Source organism: Lagenorhynchus albirostris, chromosome 5, assembly GCF_949774975.1.
Source record: "Lagenorhynchus albirostris chromosome 5, mLagAlb1.1, whole genome shotgun sequence".
Classification (NCBI taxonomy): domain Eukaryota; kingdom Metazoa; phylum Chordata; class Mammalia; order Artiodactyla; family Delphinidae; genus Lagenorhynchus; species Lagenorhynchus albirostris.
The window spans coordinates 126,300,333-126,308,755 of record NC_083099.1 but is presented as its reverse complement, the minus strand read 5'-3'; the positions used below and the strand labels follow the sequence as shown (position 1 = coordinate 126,308,755).

Here is an 8,423-nt window from a genome sequence, read left to right as displayed (position 1 = left end):
GTTTTCTACTTGTCGTCTCTTTCTCTAATTAAATGGTGATATAGTTTGACAAGACAGTCAAAAATTCAAAGTGACATATGGAGGCTTTCCACTCCGTTTTCCATCTGGGAGAATTATGAAACAAGAATGAGGGAAAGGGGGAGGAATGGTGAAAAATAGAGTTATTGCAGTGATGAAGGGCAGAAGGAAATGTGATGTGAGACAGGAATGAAGCCAAACAGGTAAAAGAATTGGGGATATGCATTGGGTCTTTCTTTCTTTTCTTTTTTATTTTTTTTGTGGTACGCGGGCCTCTCACTGTTGTGGCCTCTCCCGTTGTGGAGCACAGACTCCGGACGCACAGGCCCAGCGGCCATGGCTCACGGGCCCAGCCACTCCGCGGCGTGTGGAATCCTCCCGGACCGGGGCACGAACCCGTGTCCCCTGCATCGGCAGGTGGACTCTCAACCACTGCGCCACCAGGGAAGCCCCAAAATGCAAATATTTTATACTGAATTTTTATATGAACTATGAATCCACATCTTCCCAAATCAGTGAAGAGTTATAGGAAGAAAAAAAAAAGTTTTACTTTATTCATTCCCAAAACGTCTCTATATTTCATATCCTATCAAATGGATTTTATGATGTTCTTTTTGAATATTTGCAGTCATTATCTGGAAAATGTAAATATTTTGAAATGTGTCATCAAAGGTATATATTATTTTCTATATTTTAAGCTAGCCAATATGAAGAAACATTTTTGAACATTGCAGGTAGGATTCTTTAAAAGAGATTAATTCCTTCCAAATAGCATCACCTATATGTAAACACAAAGTATAATTAAAACTGTAAGAGGGGCAGGGCAGATGCAACCTATAGCAGCCCTGCTCAGACATTGGTCCGCACAGCAGTGGCCCCTCCCTCTTCCCTCTCCTCTGTATAAAAAGAACCTGAATTCAGACTGGGACAAGATGATCTTTTTCAGATGCTTTCCGATTAAAGTCATTATTCCTTGCCCCAAAAACTTATATCCCGCTTTATCAGCCTGTCTTGCTGCGAGCAGAGCGAGCTTGGGCTGGGTAACAAAACTACTTTTTAAGGCTTTGTACACTTGTATGATTTTAGGTGACTGTGTTTCTTTTATGTCTTTGCTGATTGTCTCCCATCCCTACTTGCCCCATTCTGGAGTGCCTTCCATCACTCTCCTAGAGTTTGGTTCTGTGAGTTAAGCACACAAGTTTTCCTTGTCTGTGTAGTTGGCTAAATTATTAAAAAAAAAAATTTTTTTTTTTTACTCCATCTGATGCCTTAGACACCTGATGTCATAGACACCTAACATCATACCCAAAGGTCAAACAACCTAAAACTCACCATAGATAGCCACTCTCTTCATCTGCAATCCTCCTCCTTACCCCCAGAATGAGAAATTCTAGTACAAAAATGGGCTTCTGAATTATAGAACTAGTTTTATTTAAATTGCTTGGAAAGAAAATATCACTTCCCACCGAAAACTCATTTGTTCTTAAGATCCCGGCTAACATGTGTTGCTTCTTTGAGCAGATTAGAACTCTCCTCTCCCCACACAAACAGACATACCTCCCTTTGAGTAGATACAGCTCTGTGGTTGCACAAAATTTTAAGCAGAGCACACACTAGATTTCTGCTGCCATGTGCTCCTCAGCTGGGCACCATTCTGCAATGACCCAGCATGTTCAGTCCTATATAAATTGTAATCTCCAGATTAAAAGATTTAGAGACAATTTCTGAAAAGAAATAGGTGATGGATAAATTGGAAACTGGAATAAACCTGCTTTTACAAAATACTAAGTATTTAACTTTTACATTATACTGATAGGTTTAATTTTGACTATATTAATAATACATGTTTATTTTAGTAGAGTTCAAACATAAAGAAAAAAGAAAAGAAAAATACCAATTTTCCTAGAGTTAGCTGTTATGAATATGAAATTTTCATATTGTTTTTATTTTTTTCCAACAAAGCTCTCACTTATTTATTACTGAGCCAAAGCACTAGGGTAGAAACACTGACACAAAGAGAAAAATCATTTTCCCAATAAAACACATCCAGCTGTTCAGATAGTAGTGATGTTTCCAGAGTGGTATGGTAAGACTTAAGTGACCCTGACACAGAATAAATATGTGTGCCACCTCACATAGGGCTCCTCATAGACCCAGCTTGGTTCTTCTCCCTTGTCTTCTCTTAGAGTTGTACCTGATGTTATTACCAGTTTTCATTCGAATCCATTGGGGAATGGAACAATTCTTCTTTCATTTCTTGGCCGGGAATCTCTTGACCCTGAGAGTCTTATGACAAGACATGGCAAGGAGCAAATGCAGCTGCTCATAGGATGGCAGAGAAGAGCAGAGAGAGTTGTTTTTATTTAAAAAGAAAGAATAAACATTACTCAAGTCACTTAACACTTATGTATATTGTAACAATAACTTCTAATTTTATAATGTTTCAAAATGGATATACTAAAATTTACTAATCCTTAGTTGTTGGAAAAGTGAATAGTTTTAAGTAAAATATCTTTCTACAACTTGAATTTCTGATGTTATTCATCTGAATAATGAATTATTTGCCTTTTAATGACAAAAAAATTTCCATCCAACCTAAAGTAGAAGCTACTGTTAGGGAACAGTCTTTTTCTGTTAACATGCATTATTAATACTATTGTAATTATAACCACATTGCTACTGGAGAAAATTATTTTATTATGAGTTTCAGTGTCTGATATTAAGGATTAGACTTTATTCCCCATACTGCAGTTTTAATAGCATAATATATCAAGGATTTATTTACTGTTTTAGGTAGAGCCACAGATTTGTTTATTCATAGACTCTTAAATAACCAGATTGCACAGCTGAAAATAATTTGCAAATTTGATTCATTTTCTGACTTAATCAGGCTTCAACTTTAAGAACATAAATACTGAAACACAAAACATTATTTCTATTGTGATTCTAACTTGCAAAAGTGTAAGAAAGTAATATTATTGCCTATGGTACTATGCAGGTTGCTATTTCTTTGCTTGAAAAGACTCCTTAACTAGAAAAATTGTTTATATCACTGTTTTAAAGTTTGCATTTATTACACATGAAAACACGGAGCCACTTAATCAAAGAAAAAATTGTCTAATTTCTTTCCTGTGGACTGACAAATACTGGGGGTGCAAGAGATATTTTTCAATCTATTTAGACATAGTTGCTTTTAAGCCAGTGGTTCCCTCTTTTACCACCCACTAAGTGCTTCTTTCAGCATCCAAGGTCAGTGGCTATTTTCAATGAAAATTCTATTAACTGTAACTCATTGGTATCATTACTAATCAGATAGTATCTCTCTAATAGCTAACCAGGATTTCTCATAGTAAACTGGAGTAATTTTCAAGGACATTTAAAGTGACTGGTTTTCTTACCTAAACCACAATTTACATGTGGTACTGTGGACCCAATGAACACCTGTGACTGTCTGGCTATGGATGGCTACTGCTAATAATGCAGATGCCCAGGAAGCCAAGACAATTGAATTTGACCATGGGATGTCCAGCCTCCTTTAATGAACCAAACATTTGCCACTGACTTGCAGGCTTCCACCCCAGCACCCATTGAGACACATCCATTCTGCTTCAAAATGGCATCAGTCATAGGAAGGTCAGAAGCACCTCTTCCATGCTTTATGGGGCAGCATTTTGTTTCTGTTCCTGGGAAGTAGATACATGTGTGAGCACACACACAATTGCTTTCTGAGAAAAGTCTTTCCTTTCAGATATTTCCACTGCCCACATCCATGGAGGTTGGGGAAGAGTCCTGCCCACACACCTCGCAACCTGGATGCTAAGTTGTGCATAACTCACCCTGTTACACAGCCAACTGAGGCAACAGTTCATTTAAAAGAAACAAACTCAAGATGATGCTTTGTCCTTGTCTCAATTCATAGCCCCACAAAGTTTGATAAGTAGGTTACACGACTGGACATTCCTTTTATGCCTCTGCTTCATGTTTCCCAAAATTATGTCCTAATATTTTACCAAAAAAACATTTATTGAAAAGCCATATGTCTGCATTTCAATTAAACTTGCTGTTGACCATATCATTTATTACTTTGTTCCTAGGGACTAATACCACTCAGAAAAACAAAAGGGGAGGGGTTTAAAAAGTTGTTTTTCACATTGAATTGGTATATTTTCTACTGTTAGATAATGACATTTTCCTCTTTCTGTTGATTGCTAAGATACTCAGGTAAACTTTATGCTCATTTGTTGGCCTTTTCTTCAGCTACACCGTATGGCTCACAGTGGAAGCTCAATGAATTTTTGTGATTTTTTTTATTGCATGCTGACTCAACTAGCTCTTGCAATGAATAAGTTTCCTCCCACACTTTTCTTCCTCTTTTTTCTACAAATCTGTTGATTAAATTAAATGTGATAGGAGTACATGGAGACTTCTGGGTGGGATGGAAATGTCCTGTACCCTGATAATAACTATTACATGGGTGTATACAATTGTTAAAATTCACCAAGCTGTATCTCTTTAAGCATAGGTGTTGTTTATAGTATCCAAATTATACCTCAATGAAGATGACTTTGAATAAGAGTGTACAGAGTCAACATTCATGTGTTGAGTGCAGTTCCTTTTGGCATGCTAAAATATCAATACTATCTTTACATGAAAGAAACATATTATTTCAAAATGTAATAAAAAGTATCCTTGAGAAAGTTTGCAATATTTATATTAAAGATAGTCACTGTGTTTAGAAGTGAGAACAAGAAATTGAGTCATATGAAACAGAGGCAAGTCTCAGGTAGAAAATTAACTCAGAGTAGAACCCTGGGAAATGCTTCCTCTTTTGTAAAATTGGACTCAGTAGCTTCTCATTAAGATTGCGGTAAGATTTTGTGTTTCTACAAGAATTCAGCAGTCAATATGTAGTAAATATATTTTATATATGTATTTTTCTATTGTATTAACAAAAGGCTAAATTGACAGTTTACATAATCTTTTACAAGTCCACATATATTAAAATGCAATATCCATGATTCCATAGAACACAGGAAATGGAATATTTTAGCAGTCATACCACATATACCAATTCTCCAGGTGTGTTATCAAAAACCTGTAAGAAGCATTATTTGGGGCCCTCTGCTGGGTCCCGGACCCAGGATTCTGGATGTGAGGTCACAGAATTTGGTATTGTATCCTTGAAATTTGCTAAGAATTTGCTAAAAACGTACAGCTTAAGAGTCTTCACCCCCCACCATGTGATAGATATATTAATTAACTAGATTGTGGTAAATATTACACAGCATATACATATATTAAATCCTCACATTCTACACTTTAAATATGTACATTTTTTGGTCAGTTATACCTCAATAAAGCTGAGAAAAAATAATTCAGGGTCAGAGCTATAACAGTTCTGGGTCATGTCTCCCAGCGAACCCTCAGACCAAGATAAAAAGAGCAAGGTGATACAATAACCACATATGGGTCACCTATCAGCAGAAGGAGACTGAAGAGAGTGATAAATGGGCAAACAGAATGCATCTCACAATCAAATTAGACACTTTTAATGATTAGGAACAAAATCTATAGATAAATCAAGCCAGTTACATATGATAACCTAAAATGATAATAGAGCGACAAAAGAATAAATCATTTAAACAAGAAAATGAGCCAACTGAAGGCAATCTATTCACTTTGAGTCTGAATGAGAGAGGCAGAGAGAAAAGTTCAGTGTAATAAAATACAAGTAGCATCTAAACGTTAAAGCAGAGGCCACAACATCAGATGTTACAGAGACCTGGGAGGATGAGGAATAAGAAAGAACACACATAGGTATGAACACACACGTCCCCCCCAACATATGCCCTTCTCCCACCAATAGTCTCATACTTTGTGTATTTGAAAGAAATCATCCAAAATATTATTAAAAGAGAAGTCAGATGTAAAGGTATTTATGGGTGAAGAAGCAGAGGCAGGGATTGTAGACTACACATTTGAGAAATGGGATGGTATAATATTAGCTACAGAAGGTACCAGACTTGAGGGAATATTTTTAGGGTGTGCAGACATGGGCAGTTTTGTGATCTGATCAAAGGAAACAGACAGAGGAAGATTGAGGATGAGAAATGTGTGTAAAAGTGTCTTTTGGGAGAGTAAGAAAATAAATGGATATTTAAGAAAGAATGGAGGATAAAGGTTAACTTATTCATTATTATGTGGCAGCCCCATAAGACATTGTCAACAGGGCACTAATAGGGGTTGGGTATTGGCTCAGGAAAATGTGGATCGTGTTTGTTAAGGAGTAGAATGGAGTCACATATAGAATTGAATTTTGGAAGAAAGGATGGAGGGAGGGATATATGTTTATATGTACATATTTGCCTTAGTATGTTTGGAAACTATGAATAATAGAGGAAGGAGGCTGGGAGATAGATGAAGACACACTAAATACATGGCTTGGTGAGTAGGCTGAGTTATGTAACTCAGATTAGGATTATCGGTCTTTAACAAGTCCCAAGTTCTAGTGGGACAGTTGGTGTGACATTGTAAGGCTGAGTCGAGTTGCTCAGTGGTAGAGCAGGCAGGGTCATAGAATGGCTGCTGGAAAATCTGCATTAATATTAACAGCCAACACTTCCTGAGCATTACTAAGTGGAGGGCACTCTTCTAAGTGAACTGCATAGTTTAACTTATTTATTATTTATATGAGATAGGAGCTATTAATATCTCCATTTTTTTTCAGAGGTACAGAGAATTTAATTAACTAGGCCAAGATTTAACGGCTTGTAAATGGAGAAGCCAGGCGTAGGACCCAAGCTTCTGACTATAGAGATCACGCTTTCAACCACAGCATTATTCTGCCTCCCATATTAGTGAACTCAATGAGTTGCTAAGTGAGAGTCCTACTTTCTCTTAGGCTGCTCTTCAAGGGAAGTTTCAGGCCTACAAAGGAGGTCTGGATAAACTTGCCCTTCTCATCATCCAGAGCAGGCCCTATGCTTTCTGCTGGGTAGAGACTCACATTCCTTTATGCCTCCAACTGCCCATGTTCTCATTTTCTGCCTCATGTTAGCCTGGGCCGGGTACTGGGTATTGGCTCAGGAAAGTGTGAACTGTGTTTGTTAATGAGTAGGATGGAGTCACATAGAGATCTGAATTTGGGAAGAATGGGTCAGTCTCATTCATTTTTTTCCCATAAACCTACAATTACCTCCCAGACTATCATAAGATTACAAAGGCCATTGAAGATGATGGGGATTGTTTCTGTTACCTACTGCTGTGTAAAATACCACATCAAAATTTAATGTCATGAAAAGATGAGCATTATTTCTTATGCTTATGAAATCTTGGAAATTATTGGCTTTCCTTAAGTGATAGAGAGTAATAGTTACCAGTATTTATTGTCATCAACAGGAGAAACAGTAGCACAAATACAAACAATCCACAACCAGGTATTGGAGAACTTATACCTCTTCTATTCCTGGCGCCCCAATACCCTCGAGTCAGGGATGTGAAGTGTGGGGATGGTCACAGACTGTTCTAGGTGACTCCAGGAATGTTTCAATGAACTTAGCATAGTATGTAAAAAGAGCATTGAATCAAACATAAGAAGACTTGGGGACAGTCTTGTTTCCACCATTTGGTAGCTATGCTAACTTGGGCAAATCATAGTCACTTAGATTCTGAGTCAGTTTCTTAGTATGACCAGTGGGGCAGATACTCACCTCACTGGCTTGTTACAGTGTGGCAGTCACAATCAGATTAATAATGTGTGCAGGGCACTTGGAAAAGGGTAAAACAGTAAGCCAGCAATACCTAATATGTATTAGAATCTTTCATACTGTGTTCCTATCTGAAATGCTTTACAGGTTATTAAATCATCTATGAAGTTGGTGGTATTATTCCTATCTTGCTGTTGGGGACCCTGAGGCACAGAGAAGGTCAGTAATTTGTCAAAAACCAGGCAGCTCATAAGTGGCTGAGTGAGGAACCAATGAGAAGGTGCTCAAGGCTGACAGGAACCAAGGAGAGAGGGGCTTGCTCCTGATAGGAAGGGAACTAGAGAAGCCTGTAATAGGTGCTATCATGATGGCACAGAATGAATGGATCCAGTGGAGGCAGGGGCGGGTGTCTGCACGGGGCTGACAGGGAGTACCTGAGTACAGCCTTGCTTGATTATTGGTTCCTGTTCTCTTGGAGGCATTGGATGTGGCAGAGGAAGGCTATTGTGCCTCAGGCTTTATCTCAAGAGGCCACTAATCAGTCCTTCAGTGAACACCACCCCAACTTCTTCCCTCAGGAACTTGAGGCTCTAAGCAAGGGCTTTTTAGTCACTTGGTTTTATACAGAGAAATGAGCTTGGTCCTTAGTGATTTTGTTTGCTACACTAGAATTTATATCTTATTGTTTCTTTCATTCTA

At 37.9% G+C, this 8,423-nt stretch overlaps 1 pseudogene; it reads right to left on the bottom strand.

The window, feature by feature from the left end:
* Positions 1-2,163: 2,163 nt before the first annotated feature.
* Positions 2,164-2,319, bottom strand: LOC132520684 (large ribosomal subunit protein eL39-like; annotated as a pseudogene).
* Positions 2,320-8,423: the final 6,104 nt, after the last annotated feature.